General features: G+C 38.2%; 1 pseudogene; it reads right to left on the reverse strand.

The window, feature by feature from the left end:
- Positions 1-4,916: 4,916 nt before the first annotated feature.
- LOC119237921 (renal cancer differentiation gene 1 protein-like) lies at positions 4,917-5,254 on the reverse strand (annotated as a pseudogene).
- Positions 5,255-8,752: the final 3,498 nt, after the last annotated feature.

Consider the following 8,752-nt stretch of genomic DNA (forward strand, 5'->3'; position numbering starts at 1 on the left):
TGTGCCACCAGGGAGGCCCTGGTGGCTGACTTTTAAATAATAATAGTAATAATAATAATAATAGTAGTTAAAAGAGTACCCACTATGTGCTAGTTTATATGCATTCACTCATTTAGTCCTCATAACAGCCCTTTGAGGAGGTTATTATTACTCCTCTGGTTTCTTTGTTGAGGAATCTGAGGCACAGAGAAGTCACAACTTCCCCAAGGTCATACTGCTAATATTTAATTTTTTTAATTGCTAAGAAAATTTATTAATTGCAATAGATATAATTTCCAGTACAATGCCATTCAAACATATAACTTTTTTGGGGGGGCGGATATACTTCGGTAAGACTTGGGAGCATTTTGTATAAGAATATCTAGTTCTTCTCTACATGGGCTATTGTCAATGACTTAGAGAACACAGCCTCCTTCTTTCCTTTCTATTCTAGAATAAAGTGAGTAAGCTCTTCAGTTTTCTTGGATGTATTTTAGCAGTGAGTTTCTCCTCCTGGCTAAGAGCTTCACGTCTTTAGTGTTAGCTATGCTTCATTTCTTGCATCTTGCAGACATTTCAAGGTCTTAGGTGAAATTCTTGCACTGTTGAAAATTGTCACATTGGTTTGTTTGCTGAACTGTGTCTCTTTGTCCCATGCAGCCTCTTCACACAGACAGATGCACACACACAGTTGCCAGTATAGTGATGGGTATAGTGAACCACCACCTGTCTCTAGCCTCCCTCTCTTTCAGTCTCAGCCGGCGCACTCAGGGCAATGCAGAGGCTGAAAGAGGTAGAATTCTGACAGTCCATTTGGATTTTCCTGCCCCAAACTGCTACTCTCAAATGAACTTTAAACTCACTGGGTCTGGATCATTTGGAGGGTAACACATTTCTGCTCTATTGTAAACAAAATCACTCTAGATTAAAAAAATACATCTTTTTAAGAAAACTGAGCCTACTGAGAAATGTTTATCAACTCACATACTTTTCAAATAGTTTATATTTTTTGGGAATTCTTTTGTTAACAGTGTAAAATCCAGATCGAAAGCAAACCTCTTACAACATGGAAAAGATGCCTGTAGGGTCTTGGTGTTTGGTGATCTTATAGACCTATTTAAGCATCCCTTAAATGGAAGGCATGTCCCCTGTATCATTGATTTCTTGACTTAAAAAGACTGAATTTGAAGCTCCCACCCAGTGGGATGACAATCATGTCCCCTTCCTTTCATTCAAGTCCAAAGCAGCTCTTATGGCCTCAGGCCTCTATAGATCAGCTCTTTAGCATAATCACCATATCACTTGATCACGCAACTGATCCTGTCCTGCTAACAGGCATTTGGGAGTGGTAATTAGGACTAAGCCCATGGCTCTTATTCTAAGAGGACTGACCCAGTTATAATTTACCATAAACATAGGCCAACAGAAGCCTGAAACTTGGTTTTGATTGATGATCTTTTGCTAAGTTTCTTCTTGATACTTTCACCATAAAACTTCTCTTGCCTATGATTTTTGTAAAAATTAATTCATGATGTCAAAAAAGAATTCTACGGCAGCATTTGTGTTTATTATCTGTTAAAATATTAGTAAGTTTATTTGCTGTTTTTATCATTATGAAATATATTGAACACCTGTTATGTGAGGAAGCACCTACATTTAACTACCTTTTCACCCCCACATATCTTGTACTCATTCTGTAAGAATCTCTGTTAAAAGATTGCTCTCCCTGTTTTTCCTACTGTGGTCAGATGTTACACTTTCAGTTTGGATCCCTGAACAGTAATAATGCCGACAACATTTCCAATCCTTGTTTTTTGCAACATGAGGCAGAGTCTCAACACATGCTCCAGTCACCTGTGCCCAGCTTTTACTTGACATTGTGTATGTCTCTATGAGGTTAAGCCATCGATATTGATAACTTGCTTTGAATGCCATCGTAGATAGTTATATTCCAGCCACTGCCTGTCCCTTCCCAATGCCATACCTCAGTGCAACGTTTCACATGTCTTAGCAAAGATAAGCTACCTGAAGACAAATTCTTCTGTCACTATGTCCCCAGGGCCTGGAATATTGCCTGGTAGATAGCAAAGGGTCGATAACTATGTATTGATTCAAATATGATACATCCATGACAATATGCTATTTTGTTTTTTCCCTCCCTTTTCATATGGGTCTTGGTTCTTATCATTGTGTGTATGTTTATAAGTTGAAATATCTATTTAGTTAACTAGTTTTGATGAAAAAAAAATGTATTACTGACAGATATTTTGGAAACCAGAAAAAATTGAAACAAAATAAAACAACCAAACAACCTCACACATTAACACTGCTTTTTAAATATATTCAGTATCATAATTTCTAGATGGTTTTGATCCTAAGGTTTTCAAACTGTCATTATAGTAAATATTATTCTAGAATAATTTTAAATGAATGCCTGCAGAGGTAGATCACAGTTTGTACTATTTTCCATTTCCCCTTCTAGATCCACCATCTACCTTGATCCACGTTGCTCTCTGCCTCTTGAGGCTGATCTCATGGACTGTATCAGGCATTCTTGTGCCCTTTGGCTGCCTGTTGGAAAGCTGTGGCAGGACCTAGGAAAACATAAAGTGAAGGAGGAGAAAAAGGATAGTATTTTATTCTTTTGACTCCCTGGCAGGTCACCTCAGGTTGACTGTGTCCTCCCACCAAATGTCAAGTCTCCAGGGTTCTCTCCTTCCAAGATCTAGTAAACTACTCCCTTCCCTTGTCTTTTGCCTTTTAAGTGAATGGGTTCTAGCCAGGGCTGATACAATATCTATTGAGGTTTCCCTACGTACACCTTGGTAAACATTCTCTTGAATAACCTGTTTTGAATGTGTCATCTTTTCCTGTTGAGAACCTGGCTGATTTACACATCATGGTCTGATAATTTCCTAGGATTAAATTATTTTAAGTAACATTTCAGTGAACATTCTTGTACCTGCATCCTGGGTCTGATTTCTAATTTTTTTAAAAAAGAATAGCTTATAAAAATATATTTACTTGATCAAAGGCAAAAGAAAATCATGTTTGGCTGTTGATATCTATATCTATCTTTCTATTTCTATCCAGATTGCCTTGAAAGGAAAATTACCTTTTCATTTGCTATTTATTTATGAAATTTCAGCTTCTGTAGTTCATTTATTTTGTGGGTATCCCTATAAGTATGACTCTTGGTGATAAGTAGGGCCCCCTCTCACTTTAGAAATGAAAGGACCAGATAATTCATCCCTACTCCCTGGCAACAAACACTTGGATTTATAAAGCAAGTTTTGTCGTCAAATATTCTTGCCCTGAACTTGCATCTGAGTGGGTTTAGGATTTGAAGATATGAGTGACACTTAGAGATTATTCAGAGGGAGATGAGAGCAGAGACAGCAGCACTAATAAATACCCCATTCAAGGGGCCCCAGCTGTCTCCCTGGCTATGGTCTTGCTCTCTGGTCTCAAGGCTCTATTGGTTCCTGCCTAGATTCTAAGTCTGGTTTTTTGCCTCCATGTCATTCCTTTTTACAGCTAAGAAAAATTAATTTTTGCACATTCTAAAAATTGCAGCTTTGTGGACACATTAGAAAAATATATTTTAGCTGTGAATCTATATCCTTCATTCATATACAGAGTTGTAACCCAGTGCTACCTCAGTAAAAAGTAATATAATTAAAAACTATTTTTCTATATCAAAATAAGCATCTCTTTGGCATAGGAACACACCAAGTGTGTTGTCTTTAACTTAAAAGTTAATCAAGGACTAATATGCTAAGCAAAACTATTCCTTGCCCATTCATTTGTCCCTTTTCATAGCCCCGTTGTGTGGCTTTTGAATTTACTTCTGTATAAATCTCCATTTCTATGGGAATTAAGATGATATATATTAAAGCTATCCATAAAGTGGACAGTAGAGAAATCATTGGCTTAATCACTGAAATGTATGACACAAACAACACCCCTCACCAAAAAGAAAGTAACCTAAGATACAATACAAATTTAGCAGAATAGTTGTTCAAGTCAAATAATATGAAAAAAATCACATTATTCAAACTTTATGCATTAAAAATAAAGTAACTGCTTTAGAAGGATTTTTAATAGTAACAAACTCACAAAGCTCCAAAAGTAATAGTACTTAACCATAATTTAATAAGCTACTTAAAATAGACCAAATATAGAACAATATAGGATTGTCCCTAGATTAAATGTAAAAAACAGAAATCTTTAGAAATAAATAGGGGAAATATGCTTTTTTTTTCAGATAGACTTTTATGTTCTAAATAAAGGACTTTAAATAAAGCATCATGTAGAATAAAAAATATCTATCATGTATTTTAAAAAACTGTGCAAGTTAAGAGGACTCTAATGAAATCTTTTTTTTGAGAAACAATTATAATCTTACTTAAAACAGGAGAAAAATAGCTTTTCTTTTTGTTCACAAATCCTTTATTTCACAAGAATTTATTGAGTGTTGTATGATACTTCTAGGTGATAGAGATATAGAAGTAGATAAAACACTATCATTCGTTCTAGGGAATTTGACCTAACTGAGTTGGATGGAACACTGATAACTTGAAAGTCACTTCTCTTGATTCATAGAATGAACTTGACTTCAAACTGCCTCCCTTGGCATCTCTTGCAAAATGAGCAATGGTCTACCTTGTTTTCTACTGGTAACACTGTGGCATTATTAATATTATCTACAGATAAATAACTTTCACCAAGGCTTCTGTGAACATTCAGAGGCCAGAAAGTATTGAAAGGTAAACAAATATCAGCCAGCATAGAAAATAACATCAATATTCTGCTTTCACCAAAGTGAAGAAAACCAAGAAAAACTTCATTCAGACTATATAGAAATGCAAGAAAGAGAACATCTTTTACATATGGTGCATCTTAAATGAGGAAGTGTGAATTATTACACAGTCAAATCAGTTGTCAGACTTCGAAGAATCCTAGGCTTCTTTCAAGAGGTGCCACCTTGTTTTAAGGAATTGTGCATTTTCTGCACCTTTGAAGGCAAGTTCTTCCATTTCAGCTGATACTGAATTGTAGCTTCTAGAAGTTTGGTTAATGAAAATGCTGCATCTCTGATCTGCAGCACTCTTTCCAGCTGGTCCACTGTTATCCTGTTGCTCTTGCCCTGAACGGGCCATCCTAAGCACACTGGGACACTGGGGGAAGATGCTGAAGAGACAGCTGAAGCTGAGGGACAGGAGGGTGGCATCAGGGGTGGCATGGATACCCCCACCTCCTCGGGGTCAGACATGGGGAAGAACTGGGAAGAAGAATCAAATCTTAGCAGTCAAACCAACATCAACTGTCTTGCAGTCACTCGTGCCCAAAGCCTGTGTCACTTCTTATGAATCAACCCCATTATTGTTATGAAATGTCCTTCTTTATTTTTTGTTCTTTGTTTTGAAGCCGACATTGATATTAATATACTCACTGCAGCTTTTCTTTTTGCAGGGGGTGGGGGGTGATAAATACTGTTATCTTGTTGGCGATGATTTCTTGGGTGGATGCAAATGTTGAAAATTGCCATGCTATACTTAAAAGATGTGCAATTTAGTTTACTTCAACTGCCTTGATAAAAATTTTAAAAAAAGGCACAAGATAGTCTTTTCAAACATTCTTGAACACACAAGGAAATATACCACCAGAAGCACTAGAAAGTGAAAGAAATAAAAAAAAAACAACCCAAACTCAATGAACATGCCCTTCATTGTGCAAAATAGCACTTTTGATTTCTAAATAGCTTAATGGACACGTGTCTTCACTGGCATGCTGGCTTGTAGACATGTTTTCTGGATGTGCAACCTACACAGAGGATACTATGCTTAATTTAATACTCTGCTGTCACCCTCTAAAACTTTTCTTTTTTGGTCTGAAACAACAGAAGTTTATTTTCTCACAGTACAGGGAGCTGGGAGTCCAAGGTCAAGGTCCTTCTGATGCTTCTTGGTTTGCAGACAGTCACCATCTTGTTGTGTCTTTATGTGATCACTTCAGGTTTTTTAATGCTTAGTGTTTGCGTGTTATATTTTCCATCCTCTTATTTACGCTTACCTGTACCTTTATATTTAAGTGGGCTTCTTGTTACTCTACTCTGACTGAAAGCAGAAGTGGCCTTTTTTCCTAAAATGCTTTGTTCTCTTTGACAGCTCAATGTTGCACATTAAAGGGGCATGAAAGTTTATTTCACTGAACCTCTTCAGTGAACAGATGGGAAAACTGAGATCTTTAGGAAGCAAGTAGTTTATCTGCAACTGGGGCTGGCTCTTGTGGGGAATAGGAGAGGGGCACCCGAGTATGCTTAGGGGACATATCTTCTGCAGAGTGAAATGTAACTCGTGAAAGCTGTGGGGACAAACTTTGTCTTTGGTGCCTTTCTGCGGCAGTGATATGGTATTACAGATTTAAAGGCTTGAAATGAGTAAGAGAAAGGATTTCTTTGGAAATCTTATATGAAAGTGCCATAAATTTTAGAAACATCCAGTTGGAAAACACATCAAACATGTCTTTTCTCAAGCGAGTTGTCACATTTCATCACCATGGCGGGTTTTCTATTTCAGTCTCTGTCTCCTGAAGCAGCTGTTTCCATGCTGAAGAGAAGCTCATGACTTGAGACAGAGGATGACAAGTGTAGCTTCCAGTTAGAAGCCTTTACCAAAAGGTTAAAAGAGCCTCTCAGTCTTTCTTTGCTTGTCTGTTTAAATAAGAACCCACAGAATTCTCCCCACTGTGTTCCTTCTTCCCCATCTCTCTCCTCTCTCCCTCAAAACTGACAACATTTGAGAAGGAAGACAAAACTGACAACATTTGAGAAGGAAGACCTCCATCTGGTCTCTCGCAGGTAGTCACTCTTTATGCCAAGCTGAATCTATGCATCTTATTTATCTAGACACCCTGGTTGATTGGATTGTTAAAATAGATTATGTTTATGCTTTGGGGGTTGTTGAATCATAATAATAAGTTAAAGAAGCAAAAGAAAAAAAAAGAGCCAAATCAAGCACAAAACTGGAGAGGGGAGAGGTTTCAGCATAACATTAAATGTAAGTAGCTAGAAGTGGAAGGATAATTAAGGTACAAAATACTTAGTCCCTAAATTACAGAAAGTTAATCTATAATTTAGGGGAGATTGTTTAAAATAGAAATAGAAATGAATGCTGATTTAAAAATAGTGACTTTGTCAACTTCCCATTTGGAGTTACTCCCCCAATGCATGGGCTGACCTGTGGGGATAAGATGCTGTCTGCCAGGCTTCCTGGGAATTGAGAGATAGCCATTCTTCCCAAGGACCAGAGCTTAAACAAGAATCATCTAACAAAACCATGCTACTCTTTAGTAATTGAACAAAGAGGGACTTGATTTATAGACCCAAAGAAATGCATTCTCACCACACCCACCACTATATAAGAAATTTAAAATCTCCTGCCCTCTTAATAATAGGAGGGTAGGGCTCTGAGTTCACCCTTTTAGTTGAATATAGCACATTGGGAAGGGATTTACATGATGGGTGCATTCTATTTTTTTAAAAGATTTATTTAATTATATATACAAGAGCTGGGGTACAGGCCAGAGGTGTGGGGGGTGAGAGAATTCACCAGACAGAGCAGGCAGATTGACCGAAGTACACTGCTGAAGGGAGCAGTGGGCGAGTCAGGAGAGGTCTGCTGTGCCATGTGGGTAGCTCCCTGGCCGGGAATCGAACTCGTGCTGCAGTGGCTGCGGTTAGCTTCATAGGTTGTGTCTTAACCCTTGAGCCACCAGGGAGGCCCCAGGTGCATTCTATTTTTGGGCTGAATGAGTGGCTGAGTGAATATTGAACTCACTGTCAGCACATAATAACATCTGGCGAGTGCTCTCCTAGGCTGGGTTCAGGCCAGTCCACCCCACAGGTACAAGGCTTTTATTTGGAGATTGGGAGGTCAGCAAGTAGCAATTGAACACACAATGGTTTTCTCAGAAATCCAGTTATTAAAAATAAGCTGTTGTCATCACTAACTTTCTCACTTTAAATGGAACTGACACTGTGACCAAATAATTGGTGGTAATTGCAGGCCTGGTGTCGGATTTAATAAACTACTCACACGGCAAACCCTCTAAAGATGGAGTTAGTTTTTCTCTATTGTAGATAGGACGACTTTCAGATCCTTTAGCGCCTGGTTACTGTTGCTTGTATTTTTTCTCAGTGTAATATTTTGTGTTTCTTAATAAAAGAGCTGTCATTTCTAATAAAAATTTAAAAAAAAAAGACATCATCCAGGGAAATAACACAATGGGTGGCTATCATAGGCTGAAACATACCAGAAAAGTATACATTTTCAAAAACTTGCAATAGAATTCTGATCCCAAGTTGGGCCTGGTATTGAGGTTGTACTCATGTGCAGCAGAAACATTCCTTATTTCTGAGATTTCTTTCTTTCTTTTTTTTTTTTTAAAGATTTATTTATGCATACAAGAACTGGGGTACAGGCCAGAGGTGTGGGGGTGTGAGAGGATTCACCAGAGACAGAGTGGGGAGCAGAACAGGCAGACTGACTGAAATACACTGCTGAAGGGAGCAACGGGTGAGACAGGAGAGGTCTGCTGTGCCATGTGGGTAGCTCCCTGGCCAGCTGGGGGATTGAAATCATGCTGCAGAGGCTTTGACAGCTTCATAGTGCAGTGCTTAACCCCTTGTGCCACCAGGGAGGCCCCTATTCCTGAGATTTCTTTGGTTGACCCTCTTGTGTCCAGGACTCCACGTTAAACAAGTAGTAGT

The sequence above is a fragment of the Talpa occidentalis genome, unplaced genomic scaffold, assembly GCF_014898055.3.
Source record: "Talpa occidentalis isolate TD23 unplaced genomic scaffold, MPIMG_talOcc4v2.1 talOcc4.11, whole genome shotgun sequence".
NCBI lineage: Eukaryota > Metazoa > Chordata > Mammalia > Eulipotyphla > Talpidae > Talpa > Talpa occidentalis.